At 40.9% G+C, this 27,478-nt stretch overlaps 1 protein-coding gene, 1 long non-coding RNA gene and 1 gene segment (V, D, J or C); 1 reads left to right on the top strand and 2 right to left on the bottom strand.

Moving 5' to 3' along the window:
• Positions 1 to 27,478, bottom strand: part of LOC311299655 (uncharacterized protein) — a 424,501-nt gene that overhangs the window by 358,271 nt on the left and 38,752 nt on the right. The gene's annotated exons all lie outside the window — the stretch shown is intronic.
• On the top strand, positions 529 to 3,561 carry LOC311301169. The gene is made up of 3 exons (XR_014629405.1): positions 529 to 973; positions 1,966 to 2,106; positions 2,979 to 3,561. It is a non-coding gene; the product is annotated as an uncharacterized lncRNA (long non-coding RNA).
• LOC311298731 (immunoglobulin heavy variable 3-74-like) lies at positions 11,380 to 26,790 on the bottom strand. The segment is given in 5 exons: positions 26,695 to 26,790; positions 26,428 to 26,611; positions 12,329 to 12,451; positions 11,646 to 11,648; positions 11,380 to 11,446 (listed from the first exon to the last, which is right to left on the bottom strand).

Genomic DNA, 27,478 nt, shown 5'->3' with positions numbered 1-27,478 from the left:
TAAATTTAATTTGATCTAAAACGTTTTCTGATTTTTTTTATAGTTCATTTAGTCCTATGTTTAGTAATATCTACTTTTCTTTGTTTCTGGTGGGACACTCATTAATGACGCACTCGGTGCTCGCTCGACACATAGTTTGTTACAGGGGTGCAGGGTTTCACAAAAATATTGAAGCTTCCCCGGACGCCGCCATTGATTAGCGGACCCCCACCTGCTGTTAGCATTCCATTGACTCCCATTCATTTTGGCGTCACTTTGACAGCGAATAACTTTACATCTGAGGCGTTTAAAGACTCCATTTGTCCATTATTTATTTCTAAAGAAACACGAAAATGTATAAAAGGCTCCATTACCTTGTATCTATACGTTATGGCCCCGTAGATGCAGTTTTTGTAAAAATAGGCTAACGATTGCGTCATAACCACGCAACTCTCTGTCACACAGAGAGATTACCGTATGGACAGGAGGAGAAGCTTGCAGGCAATCGGGGGGACGTGGAGGCAAAATGGCAAAGTACACTGTAAATGATTTCTGTTGTTTTCACAGCATTATACTGTTTTTCTCAACAGTTTCTTGCTGTATAACCTATGTACAGTATGTTACTGTAGATTTTGTTGCTTTCACAGTATTATTTTGTATTTTCAACAGTTATGTACTGTGCACACAGTTGACAGTATGTTACTGTATATTTTCAATGCATTCTGGGAAATTATTAGTTACTGTAAATCTAAATACAGCAGTGCAAATTGACCGCGAAAAACACCACACACAATTCCACGAGTAAAATTGCTAGCCTACAAACGTTATCCTTACATAAAACATTTTCAGGACTGGGTGACCATTAACAGTCTTAATTTCTGTCAGTGGGGGGTGCATGAGAGCGCATTTGAATGAGTTTTTCTGTTGTGTCAGTTGTGTCAGTCTTTTCTGCCGACCTGGAACTTCAGCCCGGTGTTAGGAACTTCGCCATATGGTAAGTAATAAATCTTAATATTTGTATGCATGGATTCTAGCTAATAACTTTAAAATTATTTAGAGAGTATGACCATGATATTTAATTTAATTTATTCTTAACATTTTACTATCAGCTGTGTACAATATGATAGGCTACTCTAGGTTTCAATGTAGTTTGGGACATTGGTGTTACTGTAAATTTAAATACATTAGTACGAAATGACCGCGAAAAATAACCACAAGCTGCCGTTTTATGAATAACTCTTCAGTTCCCCGAGTAACGTTGAGGGCGCGCAGGCCTTTGCATCGCGTCGCTGTGTCTGTCGGCGAAGTTTTCGCCATAAATATCTGGTTAGTGATGAATCTTTATATATTTTTTATGCAAACTAAATAGTAGCAGGTTATGTTAGTTTAGAAGAACTGCCCGCGGCTTATGTTCTATAACGCCTGTAACGCGGATTTCCTTCATGATGATAGCTAGCCTACTTGATTATTAAATGTAATTTTATAAACATAGATTGCATATGTAGCCTCTTATAAGGTCAGAATGATCTAATAATTGTGTTATTTACCATTTTAAGTCGGTGGAAGCGCCTGCGCGTTCATATATATCATACCGTTGGGAATTGAAAATCGATATCCTGAAATCGGATACCCAAGGTTAGGATTCGGATTCTTGTTATAAAATTAAATTTTCGATTCCTCTTATTGATTTATTCGCGCTTATTTTTGTCTAAATCAGAATTTTCTTTTACACGTCTGTGAGGACCTGACCTGGCGATCTGCCAGGACCTTGTGCAGTTACCTCAGTCTATGTTCATTCATACACTTTTGTTACAAATTGACTTCTATTAGTAACACCAATGGCTTTTTATTTTGCACAAGTGATGGTTTAGAGCTTTGACTTAGAGCTTATTGTGATGTGACTTATTACAGATGATGCTACATATTGTGATCACTCTTGATTCAGTTGGAAAATATATAGGCTATATATTTTTTTTGTGTTTACAGGTTTCTTGTCAGGATAAATCCTGAAAATTCGAAATGAACATCACAGTTCCAGGTGAGCAGAAAGAGTGCGAAGGTTGTTCGGAGGAAGACCATGGCCTTGAATCAGGGACTTTGCAGAATATGATTGGCAAAATCATTAAGGTAAGAGTAATATTAGGGATGTGCAGCGGAGCCCATATCTTTAGAAATGATTTGTGTCTGAATCTGTATTTAGAAAAATCCAAAAAGGGTGGAAATGACTTAACCATACATTTTCCAAATTGATAGTCTGTTTTATAATGTAATTATGTTCCCTTCACAGTTTCCATTTAACAAATATGCCTTGTATAAGTCAAATAATTTGTATTTTTATATTATAATTTTTACACCTCTTTAAATAAGTTTTAATTAAAACATGAAATGGTAAAAAATAGGGTTGAGTGATATGGTCAAAAATCATCTTGATAAAATGTTTCATATCAGTCAGTATTGATAATTATCACAATCAATGTCAAATATTTATTTATTTTAAGTTTTAAATGTTCTCAAACATACATTAAATAATGAAGACAACAGGTAAAGTTAAAATATAATGAAATGTAATAGGGGTGGGAATCTTTTTGATTCAACGATTCGATTCAAATCGATTCTTTGGGTCACGATTTGATTCAAAAGAGGCGGTACTTTTGAAATTGGGAATTCTCTTTTGAATCAAATTTCATTTTGATATATGCATAGAATAGATTTAAAATCTATGATCAAATCTAAAATCAAATCTATGCATATATCTAAATGAAATTTGATTCAAAATCGAGAATCGAACAGAAATGATCAGCAGCTACTGTTAGCCCCAATCAAGTGCATTTCAAGCGCAGACATTTCATTTATAAATGGCCGTGCCCACTCTTCCGTGAAAAATAAAGTGGATACCATAGGAAAAAAAAATTCTCCTAAAAAGGTGTTGATAATGTGAGTTAGGTTTTTTTTATTATTAGTTTTGCCTCTGATTGATTTGTGCTTATCATTCCTTGCAGGATTATCAGAAGTGTTGTCACTCTTCTACCACTTGACACCATCACTACCCTCCTCACCTGGCCTTCATCCTCACCTGTCTTGCTTTCTTTCTAAGTTTCTTTTTTACCTGTTCAGGATCATTTTTGCATGAATTGAAATACATGAATTGTTCACTGATCTTAATTATTAAATATATATTGTTCATTAGTCTTCTTTTAAAACAGATTTTTATTGTTGTATCATATTACATTATTATTACTAATGTATTGTTTAAAAATACACAATAAACCTTGTTGTGCAGTTAAAGCTTCAATTGTTCTTTTTTCTATTTCCCATTAACAGTTAAAATAATATTCCTACAGATTTTCTACATATTCTACAGGTAACACAGTAGCACTATAAAAGTAATAAAATAACATTTCATAACTGTATAATACTATACAGTATTATTAAAAATCAACGGTGTAATACTGTGTTTTAACGTGGTAAAAAATTACAGTAAAATAATGTATTTAATTTTACAGTATGCTTAACAGTACTGTATTTAGTGTTACAGTAATTTTACTGTTGAATGAAATACAGCAACTACTGGATAATTGTTGCCAGTAAGTTACTGTTAATTTGACAATAAATTTTTTACAGTGTAATTAATCAGAATACTTAGCAAAAGTTGCTCCTGCTCCTAGCTCATGGACACCTCCTACTCACACTCTCCGTCTCTGCAAGTTTCGGAAGGGAATGATTCAGATTTATCTTGGCACAGCTACTAGAAGACAGACGGGTTGCTCACGTCACATCTAAGTCGTCAAGCTCAGTTTGAGTCTGCGCAGTACGCTCGACCATCAGGAAGTGAGTGCTTCTAATTGACTTCACTTGTCTCCGTTGAATCCAATGGGGTCGCTGTGTCCAGTTTATATACTGTCTATGGTTTGTTATCCTATATGGTAATGCTGGCATTTTAATCTCATAAATGTTGACTGCTTTGGTAAACAGAATTAAGAATTAAAGACCTGTTAGCACGTATGTTGTATTTGGGAGTTTTCAGGAGGTTATGTACAGTAATTAACTTTATTTTTTGTTGTTTAAATGTATATGCTTTGATTAGCATTAGCTTATAGCTTATGCCCTATTTTACATGTAAACGTGCCTTATGTGTGTCTTTACAGGTATGTTTGGGCTTTATTTTAAGTCCATATATGTTTACTTGTATAAATAAAAATAAAAGGACTACACATAATTTTTATCTTTGTTTTTTTTGTAACATGGGTGTAAAGGAATAAGGATGGCACTCTTATTGTATATGTTTATTCATATTTTAGTTAATGATTTGTCAGTGCGTCATTGTGTCATGACTTAACTTGAGGAGGCACATCATACTTAATTCATTATTTTTATTATTAAAGCACTGTAAAAAAAAATTACATCCCCAAGTCAAAAATTTCAAGTGACCGATAACATCTAAATTTTTCAGTTAGTCTGACGTATTATTTCTCATTGAGCCAATGTTAACAGACTATTGCAACAAGAATTTCACTTGGGCCAATTGAAAAATTTAGATGTTATCGGTCACTTGAAATTTTTGATTTGGGAGGGTTAGAATTTTTTTACAGTGAGGGTTAGTTCACCCAAAAATGAAAATTATGTCAGTAATTACTCACCCTCATGTTGTTCCAACCCCGTAAGACTTTCGTTCATCTTCGGAACACAAATTAAAATATTTTTGATGAAATCTGAGAGCTGTGTCACTCCTTCATAGGCTGCTATAGGTAATTGCATCTGCCGGCCCAGAAAAGTTAGTAAAGACATCGTTAAAATAGTCCAAGTGACTACAGTGGTTCACCCTTAAGTTAATCAAGCGATGAGAATTCATTTTGTGCGCAATAAATAAATAAATAAAAATAACGACTTTATTCAACTATTCATTTTCTTCTGTGTGGGCCTCTGACGTGAGTTCACGAGAGCGCCATGACCCATGCACGAGAACTGAGAAGAAGCATTGCTGAGCCTCCTCCGACCAGACAAAATCTGAGCCCTGTCTGATGCGAGTGTGCACAGAGGTTCATCTTCCGCGGCAAAGTTAGGAATTTTATTATACCGCGATAGCAGCCAGATGAAAGAGTGGAGTTGGGGTGCATCTTTTTGGGCTGGTGCATGAAAAAGTATCCTAAACAGGTTGAATTCCTTGCACATTCACCGTCTGGCGAATGTGCAAATAATTTAAAATAATAAATAAATTATTTATTTTGGCTTAAAACTGGACAAAATCCATACATAAAAGATCATCAGGCAAGGGAGTAAGTTTATTACAAGCATAAGTTTTTTATTTTAGGGTGAACTATACTTTTAAGGGTCAGATTTACTAATAGGGCAAATTAGCATGAGAGTGCAAAAACCAAAAAAGTGCTTGGTGATAAAACTTTTGTTAAGCGTGTCAGAGAGGTTCTGGGTTCTTTTTTTCTCATTAAAACCAAAAGTGTTCATCACCAGTGATTGTATATTAAGATGCATGGACATGTTTGTGTGCATTTTGTTTTTCTGATTTCACTGGAATTAATAGAATCCCCACAAAGGCGTTAAGCAATAGGTTGAAGCACTCGTCTGTGTGAAGAGCATAAAGAATCTGATAACAGCGGCAACAAACGCTCAACATGGTTTAAAAAACATCAAATTCCAGCTCCAGATCACCAAAACGAACTAATTGCTAATCAAATGGAGATTTTTCGTACATCCATGCAGCAAGATGTTTCAAAAAGTGGTGGAGAGAAAATCGACTGGGGAAAATCGACTGTCTCACCTGCAAAGTACGCCTATGTCAGACAATGAAGCTATATTTGGTGCATTTCATTGAAATTATGTTTTGTGCCTCTCATTCGTATGTAACGTACAATACAACACAACAATGCTCACTACAGAGGATTTTTTTTAGCCTACATCTCATAAATTGGTATACATGTTCTTTTTATTGGCAGTTTATCATTACATAAGACATACATATTGGCTAGTCTACCTATGAAAATATTTTTCTATAGTAGAAAACTAACTGTTTTAAACTAACACAATTTTACTGTAATTGCTCAGATGATATTTGTGATTTGTGAGAAAAGTAATTCATGTAAAACTGTTTTACTTGTTATGTTGTAAAGCTCCAGTTGATTATATTTACATAAATAGAGACAAACATTTGTTTGTTGCATTCAGATTTTTGTACAGTACTGTAGTTGTATTTGTCACTGTGACTCTCTTGCACAATAATATACAGCATTGTCTTCATTCTTCATATTATTCATCTGCAGGTACATCTGTTTCTTGCTGTTGTCTCTGGAGATGGTGAACCGTCCCTGAACAGACTGAGAGTAGTATATATAACTACTGCTAGATGAGATGTATGCCAGCCATTCCAGACCTCCTCCTGCAGCCTGTCTGATCCAGGCCAAGTATTGGTCACCACTAAATCCAGAGGCTGTACAGGTAAGTCTGTGAGATCCTCCAGGTTTAATAACCGCTGACTCAGACTCAGTCAGTGTCTGACACCAACAGACTGAAAAATGAACAGTTCAACATTAACATTTACAACAGCACACATGAATATATGTCTGATTGCCAACAGGTTTTCAGGAGCCTTTCTTACATTCTGTGAGAGCAAACATGAAGATGAAACACAGTTTAGACACAATATCCATTGCCCTGTTATGAAAATAGGAACTTGATGCAGGAAAGTCATAAACAAGTTTTGTGTCTGTAGATGAATAGAGTGGGGGCTTTTAAAGGGGAGAAGGAGAAGTAGGTTTGCATAGGCTGCCCTCTAAAGGTACATTTACATTTACCATGTCCTTATTGGCCTCTGTAACCATGTCTGCCTTTCAATGTATTGTTTGTATATTCTTATTTACTATTTCAGAGATAGTATCTAATTATGAATAATAATAATAATAATAAATGTATGTAGCTAAAGTTTATACTATTATTGATTCTGCACTGTTTATAATGAAACCCTTTTAAAAAGATAATCATTCAAAAATCACACAGTGAAATGCTATAGAGCTCAACTACATTTTAAGTTGAGAATGATTTTATTCTAGCTAGAAATTGACATTTCTTTCTTTAAAATTATATATCATTACATTGGGTAAATATGAACAAAGAAGCCTGTAAAAATAAATCTGCATTGTTAATCATTTTGATCTTTTATTAAAAAAAATTCTAAAGTCTAATCTTATTTAATGGCAGCTCTGAGTCTTCTCCTTTAATGCCTGATGAGTTTGGAGAACACCTGACAAGAGATCAAAGACCATTCCTACATACAGAATCTCTCCAGATCCTTCAAAGTCCTAGGTCCATATTGGTACACTCATAGGGTTGAGGTCAGAGGACTGGGATGGCCATTGCAGAAGCTTCATTTTGTGGTCAGTATGTTTCAATCCACCTATTTTTATGCGCAAATAAGGTTTGTTGTTCAGGAAAGGAGGAGGCAGGAACCAGCAAACATTTCAACACTTTAATAATAAAATAAACCAACGCAAAATGAAAATAAAGCGGCAGCCCCCATACAGTCGACTGCCACACACACATAAACAAAACATAATGTAAATGTCCCAGGCCTGGTCGTCTCTTGTCTTGCCCTGTCATTGCTCCTCCTTTTATTCATCCAGATCACCTTCCGTGAGACTCCAGGCCAAGAATTCAAGCAGAGGCTTGAAATTTGTATCTGTTTGATATTTGCTATGTATCTGGCCAAGATGTTCAGGACCTCTGGCAGAAAAATAGGCCCACATCATTAAAGATCCAGCAGTATAACTGTGGTCATGGGGTATTTTTTATCCCTGTTTGCACCAAACCCATCTGCCAAAAATATTTTTTTTTGTTTCATTTGACTATAGAAGCCAGCCCTGTTTCTTAGAGTAGCGTCTGACAACTGAATATGCTGGAGTTTGTTTTTTCGATGAGAGCAGAGGATTTTTCTTGAAACCCTCCCAAACAATATGTGGTGATGTACTGTAGGTGCTGAATCTATCAGAGCTATATTCTTTGGTTTTAGTCATTGCGATGGATGATTACGGGAATTTGGCCTTTGTATTTCCTCATATTTACACTCCTGTGGAACAAGAAGTCATGGCTGGACAATTTCATGTTTCCTAGTCACCCTGCTGTGATACATTTTTTTTTTTTAAATATATTAATGGGAATATACTTCAGAGATATTATAATAATTTATATGCCAATAATTGTAGCCAACGTGTTTTGGAGAACAACATATATTTCATAATGTGATCCACGCGATGTTAGTTTCACAGTCATCTTTGATCATATTTAACAAGGGTGCCAATCATTCTGACCATGAAATATCATACAGATTTAACAAGCATTAAAGGTCACTTATTTGTATGCATTAGATCAATGCTTACAAAGACCTGCATGAAGAAGTAGTTAAGGATTTAAATCAATATTTTAATAAAGTAAAAATCAATAAAATGGCTTGTTACAAAAGTATCAAGTGCTCTTGAGCCCTCAGAGATCACATGAGTAGTTTTTGTTCAGCCCTGCAGTCTTTTGTCTTACTGTGACTCTCTTGCACAGTAATAAACAGCTGTGTCTTCAGTCTTCAGGCTTTTCACCTCTAAATACAGCATGTTTTTACTGGTGTCTTTGGTGATGGAGAACTGGCCCTGTAGAGACTGAGCATAATATGCACTTGAGCCAGTGTCTATATATCCAATCCACTCCAGTCCTCTCCCTGGTTTCTGACGGATCCAGTGCATCCAGTAGCTGCTCATTGAGAATCCAGAGACACCGCAGGACAGAGTGACTGATTCTCCTGGTCTTTTCACCACAGAATCTGAGGAGGTCAAAGACTGACCACTTACACCTGAAATACAGAGGAGAAATCATGTTAGATGATTTAGAACAATGAAATAATAATCTTCTACAAATGGGAGTTTCTCACATGCAATAATCATCAGTAGGAGTCCATATAGTAGCATCTCCATTGCAATAGAAAGAGGCAGTAAAACAGTTATAGGTTACACTGCAGCTGTTTTAGTCACTGAACACATGCACTGACTGAAAGTTCAGCTTATAACACACTTTCAGGAGTCAGGGAGATGTTGACCCTTCCCACAAAATAATTTGCATCTTTTGGAGGTTTGCAGACTTACACTGTAGTTTAATGCAGTAATCTGCAAATTATCACAGTAGACAAGGGAAAAAATCTTGACCAACATTTGATAAGTGAGAAAAGATATATTACTTTATCAGTGTACACCTTTGTTCTTTAATTTATTCATGGTGTGTTATTTGTTACTGAGTCAATGTTTCAGAGATGCAACCAGAGCACCAGAGAATCTACAGTGGAAAGATGCATATTTGGAAATCCACCAGCACTGCCCAGTGACAGGCCATTTGTTTAGATGACTATAATTTCTAAACTAATTTCTAGTTTAGAATGAATATTTGTTTTTTAGTATATTGTTGTTGGTCCCTCTCCTTTCCGTATTAGTGTGGGCATAAGTCAGTTTCAGTAACTAGTTGTGATTCCACATGTATCTGCCTTGTAGGCCGGATTTGTAGTTCATTAAAATGTATTTAAAGACACCCTTTGGTGACAATCAAGTTTTCAATGTTGTTTATATGTCTATGTTTTTTTTTTTTTTTTATAATATGCTTTTAGACAAACCATGTGCAAATTCATGTCAACACCATTGCTGAGTATTTTCTCCTTAAAACTGCAGTGAACCAAAAACGTGGTTGGAAATCACCGGTGTTTTTTACATCACAAACTACCTTGTAACCATTCACGTCAACGTGCGGGTGGGCTTTAGCATATCATTACTATATTGCAAAGCAGGGGAGTCTCATGATTTTCTCCACTGACGTTCTGAGTTGTTCAAAGCGTTTGTAAGGATGCTTATTTTTAGAAGGCAGCTGTCTGTCTCTGAGATGGCGAACGGGAACATGGTTTGTGTAACATTAGCAACACATTATTAGCTGTTTGATAACGTACTCAGGCAAAAGACTAATCATATTAATTGCCTTTATGTGTTCGACATTGTAGAGAGCGATACATAAAACACATTACCATTCTGATACACCGACTTGTACGACCCTGTATGATTCATTATTTCACTTCTTCTTCTGAATCAGTTTCTGGTTCAAACATATATGGCTGAATTAAACCAGTACTTCTACTTGCCATTGTGCAGCATTTAAGTTGACTGAATGGATCTCTGAGCTGGTGTGAGTGATTGAGTGGAGGCGGGGCTAATTTGCATGTTGCAAGTTTAATTTTTATTTATTTATATCTTAATCTTTTATTTAAATAAGCTCCATCCTGACAATACCCATGTATTAGTTGAATTAACGAAGTTATATGGTAGAAAAAATAATCCAGTCCACTATTAATATAAGGGAATGTATGCTGAACAGATACTGTGGAAAACAGATGTCATTATGATTAAAAATAAGGAATCATTTTAATATTAACGGGTTTTTGTATTTAATACATTCAAAACACTTCAGACAGGCCTTATGTCACTTCAGAGGCTCTTCCCTTTTTTCAGTGTTACTCAACCATGTCCACCTCATTTCTTATGAGTTTTTGTACAGCTGCCTTTATTAGTGTTTCCACAGTGTCTCTTGCACAGTAATACACTGCAGTGTCTTCAGTCTTCAGCTGATTCATGTGCAGATAGAAATTAGAGCTGTCCTTAGTTGCTGTGAACCTGCCCTGGACTGACTGAGCTGAGCTCTTAGAAGAATCTGAATAATAATAAATAATCCATTCAAGTCCTTTTCCAGGTGCCTGACGGATCCAGTACATGCTATAGTCACTAACAGTAAACCCACTACATGCACAGGTCAGTTTGTGGGAACCACCTGGAGCCACAACTACTGACTGTTCAGACTGTGTGAGCACAACCTGAGAGTCAATGCCTGTGGATAACCAAAAAAAAAAAAAAAAGTACAAATAATTAGGATCATGTATGTATTTACAATAAAACAAATGTTTTTTTTTTTTTTAGGGAATATACTTACCAGACACTGCGGCCAGCAACAGCAACAGATACAAAGTGAACATGATTTATATCAAGGCTGAACTAGTGATGAGTTCTCCAGTCAACAGTGCAGTTGTTTAAATATGAAACAGACATCAGATAATTTGCATAGAAACCCCGAATTAGCAAAAAACTAGAACTTAAGGGTCATTTCATGAACAATAGTGCCACATCTTGAAATGGATATAAAAATGTATTTCTGCAGCATGAATAAATGTGATTATTTTAAAAGCAGGCAGGAGCATGCAGCCTCATCTGAGTTCTATTAAAAACAGATGTGATGTTGTGTTATGTTTATGTGAAAGTGAATAAAGGACTGAAGCGAAGTTGTAGAGTTCAGTGTGCAGTAGTTGAATGTGTACAGGCAAACAGATCAGCGCTTTTCCACCATTGAGCCGTTGTTCTCACGTCTTGTATAGCACAAATAGTGGACCAGACACCTATGAAATCAAAGGTGATATTGCGTGATTCACACTCATGTGCTTTGTTGTGAATACATTGGATATTATTTCAATTATGTTGCTTTTAAATGAAAATAAATAAAACAAGACACCCAAAAGTACTGCCTTGACACCAACAGATTGAAAAACAGTTGAACATTAACATTTAAAACATGAATAAGTCTGATTCCCTTCTTACATTCTGTGAGAGCAAAGATAAAACACAGTTTAGACACAATATCCATTGCCATGTTATGTAATAAGTAACCTGATGCAGTAAAGTCACAAATGAGTAGATTAATAAAGTATGTTAATTAATCCAGTCGGGGCTTAAAAGGGAGGACAAGTTTGCATAGGCTGCCCTCTAAAGGTAACCTTAATAACCTCTGTAACCCTGTCTGCCTTTCAACACATTTTTATTCTTATTTACTAGTTCAGAGACATAGTAGCTAATTATGAATTTTTACAAAAATGTTTATATATATTTTCCTAAAGCTTCTTTACTACTTGTTGCATGATTTCTGAAAACCTGTCCAAAAGATCAGCATTTAAAGATATTCAATAATGTGAATGTAACATTTAACTTTCCAGTTGTTAAAAAAAGAAAAATCACACATTGGAATGCCATAGAACTCAGCTCCATTTTAATTTGTGAATGTTTTTTGTTTTGTTGTTGTTTTGTTGTTGCATGAATTCGGGTATGCTTATAATGCTTGTTGTTCATTTAGAAAGACCTCCACGAAGAAGTAGTTACGGATTTAAATCAAGATTTTAATTAAGTAAAAATCAATAAAGTGGCTTGTTACAAAAGTATCAAGTGCCCTTGGGCCCTCAGAGATCACATGAGTAGTTTTTGTTCAGCCCTGCAGTCTTTTGTCTTACTGTGACTCTCTTGCACAGTAATAAACAGCTGTGTCTTCAGTCTTCAGGCTTTTCACCTCTAAATACAGCATGTTTTTACTGGTGTCTTTGGTGATGGAGAACTGGCCCTGTAGAGACTGAGCATAATATGCACTTGAGTCTATATATCCGATCCACTCCAGTCCTCTCCCTGGTTTCTGACGGATCCAGCTGTACCAGCTGCTCATTGAGAGTCCAGAGACACCGCAGGACAGAGTGACTGATTCTCTTGGTCTTTTCACCACAGAATCTGAGGAGGTCAAAGACTGACCACTAACACCTGAACAACAGAGAAAAATCATGTTAGATGATTTAGAACAATGAAATAATAATCTACTACAAATGGGAGTTTCTCACATGCAATAATCATCAGTAGGAGTCCATATAGTAGCATCTCCATTACAACAGAAAGAGGCAGTAAAACAGTTATAGTTACACTGCAGCTGTTTTAGTCACTGAACACATGCACTGACTGAAAGTTCAGCTTATAACACAATCTTTCAGGAGTCGGGGAGACGTTGACCCTTCCCACAAAATAATTTGCATCTTTGGATGTTTGAAGTCTTACACTGTAGTTTAATCTGAATATCTAAATGTTTTTACAGTAAATAAGGGGGAAAAATCTTAACTTCTATTTGATAAATGATAAATATTTGAAATTGACCCAATATGTCCTGTTATTTTAAACAGTCCAGTTTGAAGGATTTTTATTTATTGCGTTGATACCAGAGGCATTCGTTGGAAAGGAGACCGTGTCAGGAAGGCTCTGAAAGAATGATTCATAATTCTTTTCTTTTTTTCAGATTTTAATATTATGCATTTGGAATAATAAATGCATTTAACATTTAAAAAAATAATAATTTATCTTATGTATCTTGATTAAGAAAAAGGAGACAAACTTATTGCACCAGAGGTATTTTGAACAAAAACCTTTTCATCATTTACAAAGGCCAATACCTTGCACAATCTGAAAAAAAAAAGAATAATTAAAAAAATAAGGGATCATAATTTGTGATTTAAATTATATATTATTGTTTAGTTCTGCCCTGGTGAAGCTTATTCACATAACATATATTTAAATAAAGTCCAAAAGACAAAATAATAATTGGATTTACTCAAAAATCGCCCAGTTCAAAGGTTGAAATTTTTATTCTTAATAACCAAAGAATGTGCAGGACATCCAGGAAATGACAGAGTATTAAGAATCAACTTAAGCATACATTGAAAATACTGGTAATTCTCTGCCAGGACAGTAATTTTACTGTAATGCATTTACAATGCAAACATTAACCCTTAAGCAATGTGTAATTCAAAATACAGGTAAAACATATGTTAAAAATTACAATTATTTTTTTAAACAGTGTTTGTAAACTATTTAATGGGGTATTAATATAAATTGAGATGTTATTTTGTCTTGTGGATTATATTTGTTAGGTGAAACAGCTTCACCAGGGCAGTAAATAAAAATATTACATTTGTATGATCCCTTTTATTTTTTTTTATTATTATTATGTAAACTCACAATCTCAACCGTACATACAGGCTACTTGGAATACAAGTTTCCATATGCTGATAAAGTATTTCATTTATTTCTATTATTATTTTTCCTGGCCTGGAAATCAATTTTAATATTGTCTGATATTTCTTTCAGTTATTGTGCATCAATGTATCAATGGTTTGAGTGCATCTCACTAGAGATTAGAGCGTGATTGTGAAATAGTTGTTATTTGCTCATGTGATAGTCAGTGGCCGTCATGAGAAGTGATCACAGATGAGGTGATCGGAAGCCTCAGAAAACTGCTCAGAATAAAAGTTAGAGAGTTACGCCAGAGGGCTGAAGAACGTCTCGGTTACGGATGTAACCCTCGTTCCCTGAGTGGGAACGGAGACGTTACGTCGGATGACGACGATTGGGGTTTCGCTTAGAAGCCTATCAGGTGTCAGAAGACACCTGAGCAGAATCTAGCACCGGCTGGTTGAAGCGAGTACATGAGAAGAAACTGGCTTTACGCGGAGATTATAGAATCTCGCGAATGTGTTGGGTGTCGCCCAGCCTGCAGCTCTACAAATGTCTGTTAGCGAGGCGCCATGCGCTAGAGCCCAAGAGGAAGCGACACTACGTGTGGAGTGGGCTTTCACACCAAGGGGGCACGGACGACCTTGCTGCTGGTATGCCAAAGCAATGGTATCCACTATCCAGTGAGATAACCTTTGCTTTGAGAGAGCCTTTCCCTTCAGCTTCCCACCATGACAGACAAAGAGCTGGTCTGAGGTCCTGAAACACCGCGTTCTGTCTACGTAAGCACGGAGGGCGCGTACTGGACAGAGCAGTGCCAAGGCTGGGTCTGCCTCCTCCAAGGGCAGCGCTTGCAGGTTCACTACCTGGTCTCGAAAGGGTGTGGTAGGAACCTTGGGCACATATCCAAGCCGGGGTCTCAGGATCACGTGAGAGTCAGCCGGCCCGAATTCCAGGCACGCTTCGTCAACCGAAAATGCCTGCAGGTCCCCTACCCTCTTGATGGAGGCCAATGCAACCAGGAGCGCTGTCTTCATTGACAGGAACTTAAGCTCCACTGATTGCAAAGGCTCAAAGGGAGCACTCTGCAGGGCAGTTAGAACCACTGAGAGGTCCCAAGAGGGAACGAGGGGAGGACGAGGAGGATTTAGTCTCCTCGCTCCCCTCAGGAACCTGACGATCAGGTCGTGCTTTCCCAGAGACTTACCTTCAACTGCTTCGTGATGTGCGGCAATGGCGGCAACATACACTTTCAGGGTGGAGGGAGACAGCCTTCGCTCCAACCCTTCTTGCAGGAAGGAAAGCACGACACTGATCGGGCATTTCGTGGGTTCTTGATGTTTAGAAGAACACCAGTTGACGAAGAGGTTCCACTTCAACGCATAGGCATGTCTCGTGGACGATGCTCTAGCGGAAGTGATGGTAGCCACCACCGCAGGTGGTAGGGTACTCAAACCTGCCTCGTCCCGTCCAGGAGCCACACGTGGAGGTTCCAAAGATCGGGACGAGGGTGCCATAAGGTGCCCCGTCCCTGAGAAAGGAGGTCCTTCCTCAGAGGATTTGGCCAGGGAGGTGCTGTCGCGAGGAGTACTAGTTCGGAGAACCAGGTCCGGTTGGGCCAATACGGGGCAACCAAAATGACCTGCTCCTCGTCCTCCCTGATCTTGCGCAAGGTCTGCGCAAGAAGGCTCACTGGGGGAAACGCATACTTGCGTAGGCCCCGCGGCCAGCTGTGCGCCAGTGCATCCGTGCCGAGCGTGCCCTCGGTCAGGGAATAAAACAGGTCGCAATGGGACGAGTCGTGGGAGGCAAACAGGTCTACCTGTGCGTCGCCGAACTGATCCCAAATCAGCTGAACCGTCCGGGGATGGAGTCGCCATTCTCCAGCGAGAGGCCGAACTCGAGACAGCTCGTCGGCCGCCTGGTTCAGGTGTCCCGGGATATAAATGGCTCGAAGCGACCTCAGATGCTTCTGACTCCATATGAGGAGGTGGCGAGCGAGTTGCGACATACGGCGGGAGCGTAGACCACCTTGATGGTTGATGTACGCTACTGTTGCGGTATTGTCTGATCGGACTAGTACGTGCTGACCCCTGAGCAGCGCATGGAAGCGGTGCAGGGCGAGACGTACAGCCAGCAACTCGAGGCAATTGACATGCCAAAGGCGCTGGGGTCCTGTCCAGGAGCCCGCGGCAGCATGACCATTGCACATGGCGCCCCAGCCCGTGTTGGAGGCATCTGTTGATACAACAACATGCCGGGAAACTCGTTCTAAGGGCACTCCGGCCCGTAGAAAACTGAGGTTCGCCCACGGGGTGAAGGTCTGACGGCAGGCTGGAGTCACTGGGACTTGGAGCGTGCCGTGTTGCCATGCCCACCTCGGGACTCGATCGCGAAGCCAAAGCTGAAGCGGTCTCATATGAAGCAATCCCAGCGGCGTTACTGCGGCTGCGGATGCCATATGCCCCAGGAGCCTCTGAAAAAGTTTCAGTGGAACCGCACTCTTGCCCTCGAACTGACGAAGATAAGTCAGCAGTGACTGCGCGCGCTCGCTCGTAAGCTGCGCGCACATGGCGACCGAGTCGATCTCCATACCGAGAAAAGAGATCCTCTGCACGGGGCAGAGTTTGCTCTTCTCCCGGTTGACCCGAAGGCCCAGACGGACTAGGTGCCGGAGCACTAGGTCCCTGTGTTCGCAAACCTGGTCTCGAGAGTGAGCTAGGATCAGCCAGTCGTCGAGATAGTTCAGGATGCGAACCCCGTGTTCCCGGAGGGGAACAAGGGCTGCCTCGACGACCTTCGTAAAGACGCGAGGGGACAGGGCTAGCCCGAAAGGGAGAACCGCGTACTGGTATGCCTGCCCCTCGAAAGCAAACCGTAGAAACGGTCTGTGTCGAGGTAAAATGGAGACATGGAAGTAGGCGTCCTTCAGGTCGATCGCTGCAAACCAATCCTGCTGCCGCACACACTGGAGGATGTGTTTGGCCGTGAGCATCTTGAATGGCAGCCTGTGAAGGGAGCGGTTCAAGACGCGCAGGTCGAGGATTGGCCGTAACCCACCGGACTTCTTGGGTACAATGAAGTAAGGGCTGTAGAAGCCGGACTTCATTTCGGCTGGAGGGACAATCTCGATCGCACCCTTCGCCAGCAGGGTGGTGACCTCCGCTCTCATGACAGGGGCATTGCCACCGACCATAGTGAAGCGGACTCCCCTGAAGCGGGGAGGAGATCTCGCGAACTGAATCGCGTAGCCGAGCCTGATGGTTCTCGCGACCCAGCGGGACAGTCTGGGAAGCTCTAGCCAGGCCTCCAGAAAGTGCACCAGCGGGGTCATACGAACCACAGACGTACCGTCGGTGGGGCAGCGAGGCGGAATGACCGGCACCGGCGAGGGTGGCATAGCGGCCCTGTGCGGGGGCACGGTCATTAACCGCGTCCTGCCAGAGGAGGCCAGGGGAGGGCGCGCGTCCCACGGGGGCGTGCTCTGGCAGGGGTCTGGCGACAGAGGGGGATGAGAGGAGCGTGGCCCGTGGGCGGCGCGTGCTGTCATCCCACACCTCTGGGACAGAGGAGGGCGGCAGTGGCGGGACCCGAGGGTGGCGCGCACTGCGGCCCTCGGACTCTGTCGGCTCAGGATTGGGGAATTCAATTCTGTCTTCAACCACATCAAAGTACTGCTCGTCGTTGGACGAGCAGCGGGGAGTGGAGAACAAAAGATTCTCCCCCGGCCCTCCACCGGGGGAAGGAGTGGCCCTGCTACCAGCTCCTGGGACAGAATTGAAGCCAACCCTGAGCAGCCCGTCTCAGGAGCGCCGCTCGGCCTGGCGTTTAGCGGGCGGCGGGGCTGGAGAGGGCTGTGGCGCCTGCCTGCGGCTCCCTCCACAACGCGGCCCGGGTGAAGGTTGCTGCTGGGGCCGTGCGGGAGGGGCGGCCGCGGGAGGGCGCCCTCGGCGGCGAGCAGGCTGAGGATTCTGTGCCGACGGCTGAGCAGCAGAGCGTCGGGGCAGAATGTGCTTGATAGCCTCAGTCTGCTTCTGGGCGGTCGAGAACTGTTGGGCAAAATCCTCGACCGCACCGCCGAAAAGGCCGGCCTGGGATATGGGAGCATCCAGCAGACGAGTCCGCTCGGGCTCACACATATCAGCCAGGTTCAGCCAGAGATGTCTCTCCTGGACCACAGCTGTGGACATCACCAAACCCAGGGAGCGCGCGGTCACCTTCGTCGCTCGGAGAGCGAGGTCGGTGGCGGCGCGCAGCTCATCAACGAGCCCTGGGTCTGTCCTGCCCTCGTGCATGTCACGAAGCATCTGGGCCTGGTAGACCTGCAGAATGGCCATGGCATGCAAAGAGGCAGCTGCCTGTCCCGCCGCACTGTAAGACTTCGCCACGAGAGTGGACGAGAATCCACAGGCTTTGGACGGGTGCTTAGGATCACCACGTGATGAAGCGCCTGCCGGACACAGCTGCATCGCGACAGAACGTTCAACCGTGGGAATCCCAGTGTACCCACAAGCATCAGCTCTATCGAGGGGAGGAAAGGCGGAGAAAGCCGACGAACGATCGCGGGAAGACATGGGAGCCTTCCAGGACCGCGTGACTTCCTCATGCACTTCCGGGAAGAATGGTATTGGGGTTGGGCGGCGACGAATGTCAGCGGCCGCTCCCAAAAACCAATCATCCAGCCGCGAGCGCACTGGATCGGGCGGCGGGGACCACTCGAGCCCAATGGCCGCGGCTGCCCGGGAAAGCATGGCAGTCAGCTCGGGATCAGACTCGGGCAATGCTGGCACGCCCGAGGGCGGCAACACAGCCGAATCCTCACTTCCCGAGGACTCATGCCCACCTTGTGATGCAGTGATCGACATTGCATCCTCCTGTGGAACGCCAAACGAAACGCGCGGGGCCTCCGTAGAGGGACCGGCGGTTTCGATTTGCACGCTCGCGGGTACCAATGCTGAAGAGGGGTGTGTGGACCGTGGACGTATCGGCGGTTTGTCCCACACAGATACCCTCAGGTCACCCTGGCCACCAGCCGAAGTACAGCCTCTCGGGGAGACCGTAGATCGGGGTGTGGATGAGGGGACTCTCGCTCTGATGAGCTCATTGAGTCTCGACCGCAGCATGGAGATGGTCATGTTCCCGCAATGAGAACATGAATCATCCACAAACGCTGCTTCAGCGTGATCAACGCCCAAACACGCTAAGCAGAGATTGTGCCCATCAGGAGAAAATACATCGCGACCACAACCAGAAGTGCACGGGCGAGACATCTTTAAAAAGACGTGCCACATGCAATGCTCTTTTTGTGAGAGGAAAACTCCGCGGATGTTGAAGCGAACAGGGAGAAATCACACTAACTGTCAGATCACTGACAAGATCAGCAGGGAAGTGTGCACTCGCTGAAATCGCCGTCACACCAACACCGGAGAGCTCGCTCGTCTCGAAGGTAAGAGAAGACTAACTCAGAATCTTTGGCTTGCAGGAGTGGAGAAGTTCTCGGCTCCGAAGCGAAAGCATGTCTGCATTGTGCAGCGTACTTCCTTATATACCCCCTGCGGCGGGCGGAGTTACGCTATGCAAATTCCGCAGACCCATGGCATTTCATTGCCATTGGCTCGTTTTATATACTCGAAGGTGATAGGCTTCTAAGCGAAACCCCAATCGTCGTCATCCGACGTAACTCGGAGTGACCACGAAAGGGAACAATAAATCCTGAACGATAAAGTGTGCTGAGCTAGCATGTCTGTGAGGGAGAGGTCAGAGGGTGTGTGCCACGAGGCCGGTGCCGCACTATATGGTGCATCTCACTCATTTTAGAACCAGCTGGTTGTGATTCCACATTGATCTGCCTTGTATAGGCTGGATTTGCAGCTTATCAAGATACATTAAAGAATCATGGATTTATATGTGCATAATGGTGCATGTTCGGTTTATTATTTAAAAAATCATACTGTATCTTCAGCTTTTTTGTTAAAATAAGCTCCATATTGACAGCATATTGGAGGTTATTAAGTGGTAGAAAGGTAATTAGAAAAAAAAAAAACCTTTTTCAGTGTAACAATGTCCACCTCATTTCTTATGAGTTTTTGTACAGCTGCCTGTATTAGTGTTTCCACAGTGTCTCTTGCACAGTAATACACTGCAGTGTCTTCAGTCTTCAGCTGATTCATGTGCAGATAGAAATTAGAGCTGTCCGTAGTTGCTGTGAACCTGCCCTGGACTGACTGAGCTGAGCCTTTGTCAGAGTCAGTATAATAGTGCAAGATCCATTCCAGTCCTTTTCCAGGTGCCTGGCGGATCCAGTGCATCCTAAAGCTACTAAGAGTGAATCCACTACATGCACAGGTCAGTTTGTGGGAACCACCTGGAGCCACAACTACTGACTGTTCAGACTGTGTGAGCACAACCTGAGAGTCAATACCTACAGAGAACAACAAACAGAAAATCCTTTACTCAGAATCACAATACTGATCAAATTGAATTGGGTTTTACATTTCAACTCCCTAAAACTTCCTAAACAAAACCCCCTTAACTCCTTCAGAATTTTACAATATAAAAACACTCACTGTGTGCAGTCGCCAACAGCAGAAAGAGCTTTAGGGAGAACATTGTTTTTCCTCTTCAGATTGAACACTCATTTACTAGTTGCTTAAATAGGAAATATGACAGTTGAGTTTGCATTTACTCATGCATGTAACAGACTAGAGTAGGTGTGTTCAAACAAAACTGGTTCATCATGACCACCAGTTATTCATTTAATGAGAAAGGGTGCACCCTTCTGGTGTCTGAATTAGATTTAATGGTAACACTTTATATAAGGTTCATTAGTTAACATTAGTTAATTACATGTAACAATATTAGCTCAAAGGGGAAATATTAATAATAATCCATAATTACCAATTATGATTAATTATTAATATTTGGGTCAGTTAATTAGATTAACTTTGAGGTAAGCCAAATTAATATTACAATCAATTAATCAGTTCCAACGAACTCTTTGATTATTCATTTATCCTATAAAAAGTGTATCTTTCATGGTCACTGAAAGATAATTATTCCTGTACAGCAATTAGAGCATGTAACAAGATCAAGATCGTAAAAGGGACTTTGTATGCAAACAGAGGATCAGAAACCAAATTCATAATTGTGCACAAGTTTTATTAACTAAATCACAAACATAACTAAACTAAACAAACAAACAAACAAACAAACAAACATACATACATTCATTCATTCATCCATACATACATGCATAGGTAAAGTGGTGAGTGTTATGGAACCAGAAGCAGGTAATAGAACTATGGAAAAGATCTATTTCAGTATGAAAAGAACCATCAGATGATCATTTTCAGAGCACCTCATTAAACTGAATACTTACATGGATACAATTCTTGAAGTGGTTGAAAACTGAGTCCGTTGGTGGGTCCGTGAGGGTCAAAAGTCATGGTGCATGTTGCCATCGTGTGGTTCCGACGCTGTTGTGGGTCGGAGCTTGCATGGTGGCTTCAAGCACATGGCTGTGGTGAGTCGAAGCCTGCTGTCCTGGCCTGCTGAAGTGCCGAGAAGGCAAGGAGTTGATCGTTGGACGGTGCGGTGATGGTAGGTTTGCAGTTTTGCAGTCTCCCATTTTGGAAGCATGAAAGCATGGCAGGCAGTGCTAGTCATGTTAGTCAGTTCATCAATAAATGAATGCAGGAGAGTCTGTTCTAGTATTGCAGCAGAGGCTCTGTCCGCATTGCTAAAAGTCATAAAACTCCTTATCTGATCGTCGTCCGGGTAACTAAGACCATCTTGTCCTGTGTGGGGGATGGGACGCAGATCCCAGAGAAGTTTGAAAGTTTTTATGGTACGTGCACCAAATGTGTGTCTGATTTGGTCTCATTCGATACAACATTAGTTAGCATTAACTAATAATGAACTGCACGTATACACCATTTATTAATCTTTGTTAATGTTAATTTCAACATTTACTAATACTTTATTAGTTAACTGTGAACAAACATGAACAAACAATGAACAGCTGTGTTAACAAAGATTAACAAATACAGTAACACATGTATTGCTCATGGTTAGCTCATGTTAGTTAATACATTAACTAATGTTAATTAATGAACCTTATTGTAAAGTGTTACTTTTTAACTTAAACTTTATTACTTGCCAATTAGCAGATGATTTTAATGTAAAGACACTTAAAGAAAACTGATTTACAAAGGCTAAAACGTCACCTGACCTATTCCGTGTCCAAAACATTTATTTATTGACATACAAACTTTGGTATTTTGTCATTTGACATTATAATCTACACACATGAACTCTGAAAAGTTTAATATTATGTCAACAAATATATTTTATTTATTGAAAATGTCATCACTGAAGAGTTCTTGTACAGGAACTGTGGCAGTTTGTGGCACAGTGTATAGCGAGCACAATAATTGTCATGTCTGGGTTTGGTCCATGTTTCATGTCTTGTCATGTGATTCCCTGGCCCTCATGTGATCCTGCCATGTGTTCTGTGTTGTCATTGGTTGATTGTCTTGATTATGTTCACAGGTGTCCCTTGTCTTGTCATTTAGCCTTGTGTATTATAAGCCCTCATGTTTGTCTTGTTCCTTGTCAATTATAGTTTCCCTGTAGCCATTGTTGGTAAGTGTCATGTCCTTGTTCATGCTTTTGTTTTGAGTGCTGTGGTGTGGTTTTATGTTTCATCTTGTTTAGTATTAATAGACTGCACTTTCAATGTTACAATAATACACAGCTGTGTCTTCATTGTTGAAGTCTGGTTGTATTTCACTGTGGCTCTGTAAAACTCTAAGAGCCTTTTTATTATGTCTGTGTGCTCCTGTTTACATGAAGGGTGGAGATTTGCATTGATGTAAAAATCTATATATTACAAACCCTTCCTCTCCATTCCTCATCCCTCCCTTCTGAGTCATGTAATAGCTGTCATGTAAGGCACAATGGATTTAAAGTCTACAAACCTGCTAAAACAGCTGTTTTTTGTGATGTATAAAATGAAAAGCATAAATCATGTCAGAACATTTGCACCTCTAATGTAAAAAGTACAGCCTATATAATGTAATGCACACTGAAAACTGAAGTGACACATTTCAGGAGTGAAACACACTTGGAATAATTAACTTCATAAGTGTGCACACCCCTGAACTAATAGTTAGTTGAAGCACCCTTTGATTGTATTACAGCACTCAAACTATTTGGATAGGAGTCTATCAGCTTGAATATTTTTCTTGTCTTATTTGCAAAAACATTCCAGATCTGTTAAATTTGTCACGGTTCATCGATCCATGTGTTCATTTTGTGTATCTGTTGGTTGTTGTGGGTGTGGGCTCTGAGTGTGTAGTGCTTGTTTGTTGCTTCGTAACCAGCTGATCACTTAATCAGTCCGCAGCTGCAGCTAGTTACTTCTGTTGTAAGCTGCCTGTATCTAGCGGGAGTGATTATTGCTGGGTGTTGGGTCGTCACTCTTGTTTGTGCTCTCTTACCCAGTTCCAGTGTCTGAGTTTCATTACGGAGTTATTTCCGCAGCTAGGAATAATGGAATAGGATCGATCTCGTCTGTGTTTCCAGACTTCTGGAGATCATTTGGAGTTCTCTTCATCCAGTTCCATTTTGGCATTCGCGCTGGGCTTATTCATATCACTCATCCTCTCATGTGAATGTGTATCCTGGTCGCACGCCTGTTATACGTGGTGTTTTGAGTATTATCCCTGTTTTAACCTGTCTTCAATAAACCGCTTGCTTGCACTTGGATCTACGACTCTCATTCTGACAAAATTACAAAGGCATCTCCTCTGCGCAGTGTCTACGGGTCCCCCACAGATTTTCTGTCGGATTCAGGTCTGGAAGACTCATCTTTATTTGCTGAAGCCATTCTTTTGTTGATTCAGATATGTGTTTTGGATGTACTGGTAAGTTTGTGAGATCCTCCAGGTTTAATGACCGCTGACTCGGTCAGTGTCTGACACCAACAACATGAAAAATTTACATTTACAACAGTATACACCATGAATAAGTCTGGTTGTCAGCGTTTTAAAGAGCCCTTTTTTACAATTTTGTGAGTAAACATGAAGATAAAACTCTTATTAGTGTATTAGTAAACAATCCCTTATATAGAGTAGGGGTAGTCGAATAATTTTACATGTACTTACAAAGTTACTTCTAGTCAGTAGAATGTCTGTAGTGGGGACCATCACAACAAAGTGTTAGCGTTAAATACATCTCCATAGCACACAATGTATTTATCTTGCAATTTATAAATGAAAATTAGTTTTTACTTGCATATGAAATGCACTTTATAGCTTGTAATACGCACCTACCCCACACCACTAATCCTATAGAAGCGTATAATACGCGCATACCCCACACCACTAATCCTACCCGAGGGGTTTACAGTGCGTATCGTATGCATGTAAAAACTAATTTTCACGTATAAATTGCATGATAAATATAATGCGTGCTATAGAGACGCATTTAATGAGATCGGGTTGCTTTAAAGGAGTCATAATGTTGTGTTACCTTGGATACCCAAATGCTCTATTATAGTATTTTAGGCACTTCTAAAAAAGAAAAGTGGAAAAAAAATCAACACAGAGCCCCTCAGACCCTTATTTCTAAAAGCATTATTGTCTCGCGAGATCTGATGCGATGTTTTGGCTGTCGTGGACGGTCATTATAATAATGCAAATGAGGGGCGCGTTGATTGGTTGCAGGAATGTATTTTACTACTTCCAAGCGGTACAAAAACATAGACAAAATACTGCAATAGCTCAATAAATGTGACGGTACTTATTGTTAGTGAAATTGTAATCACAACCAAAGAAAAAAGAAAAAATACACCATTGCCAGATACATTCTTACAGAAGCCCCACTAACTGAAAGCTATTTTCAAACTGCATGTTTTGCATGAGTTTGGCTAATAATGTTTAGTGGTATATTGTTTTCATACTTGCATTTAAACAGTTTTAGCCACTGAGCATGGACTCCTGTACCGTCACTACTGTAGCTGCTGGTGTAAAACAAAGTCGAAAGATGTGGCTAGCATTCGTAGAGTCCATTCCCCGTGTTTACCTCGAAGGTAACGTTACATACAATAGCCGCATTAGCTGTTAGCTGCTATTTGTTAACCACAGTAGAGCAATAAAAACAGTCTTACCTTTTCAATTTCTGGCAAGTCCCTGATGGTTGGGATGGCACCTTTTCCCAAACGGAGCTTCGAGGCCAAGTTCGCCTGATACTGCCCCAAATTTGTAAAAGATTCCGGTGTAAAATGTTTAGCACACACACCTAACGATACGCCACTTGAAAGAGTTGTTGGGACAGCGTCATTAAAAATGAATTTCATCCACTGTTCCCTGATAGTTTCGTCCGTTTTTGGTAGATAAAACACATTTGCATGTTGTTTGTGGCAGTCAACCACAGAGCATCTCAGGTGTGCACTCGATTTCTCCATCTTTCTCGAGTCAACTAAACTGAATCTGAGGGGGAGAGGGGCAGGCTTCCCGCGGCATAGGTTTGCGGTGTCCATATTTGGTATATCCTCCCCCGTCTTGACGTCAAGAAGGGGAAGAAATCAAAATCTCGTTTTTTCGTGCGCGTGCACGTGGCCTATTTTACAAACCCGAGGTAAACAAACGCTTCACTTTTAAATATCGGCTTCCCGGCCAGTGTATAATCATTATGCAATCATAACATACATTGATTCTCGTGGAAAAGTGAAATTTCTACATTATGACTCCTTTAACAGAGTTAGTGTTAACATTACACAATTTCCTACCTGCCTGTCAGAGTATGTGTTTCCATACCTCAGTGCACCCTGCTCACGCAGACATCACACATCATTAGTGCGTTCCATGAGGCTATGCAGAGTTAGACAGACATCAGTCACCTGACACCACAAACAACTAGCTAATGCTCCGTTCACGCCATGTCGTAACTAATTTAGAGACGGCAACCCATGATATTCTACCCGGAGCTGTTTGTGTTCTCAGATTCAGATTTTGGTGTTTCTATGTCAACACGATCAATGGTGAAATGAATCTGCAGCAGTCAGGTGGTACATTATTGTAATGTTATGTGCTTTGAGACATGAAGTAATTTAATGGCATCTCTTATTTCGCTTTGCTGAATCTGCTCTGGCTGTGCGCAACCTGCATGTTCATGTATTTTGGAGGAGGCATGGCTTTGGAGACGCTCTGAAGGGAGGGTGGGATCTCATGCTTTCAAAGCTAGCTTGCTATTGCTAGCCACAGCGAAATTTAATACCCTAACTTTAAAGATTGCAGTATGCCTATGCTTCTCATGCATTTAGGAAGACCTCCATGAAAAGTATGTTAAGGGTTTAAATTTAAGAGTAGCTTGTTGTATTTTGGGAAAGTCTCCTGAAAAAAGATCTTGAGCTCTCAGAGATCACATGAATAGTTTTTGTGCAGCCCTGCAGTCTTTTGTCTTACTGTGAATCTCTTGCACAGTAATAAACAGCTGTGTCTTCAGTCATCAGTTTTTACTGGTGTCTTTAGTGATGGAGAACTGGCCCTGTAGAGACTGAGCAAAACTAGTGCCAGTGCCACCATCAATGCGGCCGATCCACTCCAGTCCTCTCCCTGGTTTCTGACGGATCCAGTGCATCCAGTAGCTGCTCACTGAGAATCCAGAGACACCGCAGGACAGAGTGACTGATTCTCCTGGTCTTTTCACCACATAATCTGAGGAGGTCAAAGACTGACCACTTACACCTGAAAAACAGAGGAAATTAATGTTAGATGATTTAGAACAATGAAATAGCAATAATAATCCACTGCAAATGGGAGTTTCTCACATGCAATAAGCATCAGTAGGAGTCCATATAGTAGCATCTCCATTACAACAGAAAAAGCCAGTAAAACAGTTATATGTTACACTGAAGCTGTTTTAGTCACTGAACACATGCACTGACTGAAAGTTCAGCTAATGTTATCACTTATAACACAATCTTTCAGGAGTCGGGGAGATGTTGACCCTTCCCACAAAATCATTTGCATCTTTGGAAGTTTGCAGACTTACACTGTAGTTTAATGGAGTAATCTGAAAATTATCACAGTAGATAAGGGAAAAAATCTTGACCAACATTGGATAAGTGAGAAAAGTTGCATTACTTTAACAGCGTACAACTTCTTTCTGTAATTTATTCATGGTGTGTTATTTGTTATTGAGTCAATGTTTCAGAGATGCAACCAGAGCACCAAGTCTGGCCTGGGGTTGGTGGTGACAATCTACAGTGGAAAGATAAATTGTTTTTGGACATTCAGTAATTTCTAGGTTAGAATGAATGTTTGTTTTTTAGCATATTGCTGTTGTTTCTTCTCCTTTCTGGATTAGTATAACATTGGTATTAGTGTGTCAGTTGTGGGCAAAAGTAGTAGTTTCATGAACTGGTTGTGATTCCACATGTATCTCCCTTGTATGCTGAATTTGCAGTTTATCAGGATGTAGTTAAAGGTTGCTGGAGTTACAGGTGCACTTGGTGCATCATGGTGAATGTTAAGTTTAATTTTTTTATTATTTTAAAAATCATATCTTTATTTTATATATATAAGCTCCATCTTGACAATACCCATGTATTA

Source organism: Rutilus rutilus (genome assembly GCF_951802725.1).
Source record: "Rutilus rutilus genome assembly, chromosome: 1".
In the NCBI taxonomy this organism is placed as follows: Eukaryota; Metazoa; Chordata; class Actinopteri; order Cypriniformes; family Leuciscidae; genus Rutilus; species Rutilus rutilus.
This window is presented reverse-complemented; position numbering and strand designations above follow the sequence as displayed.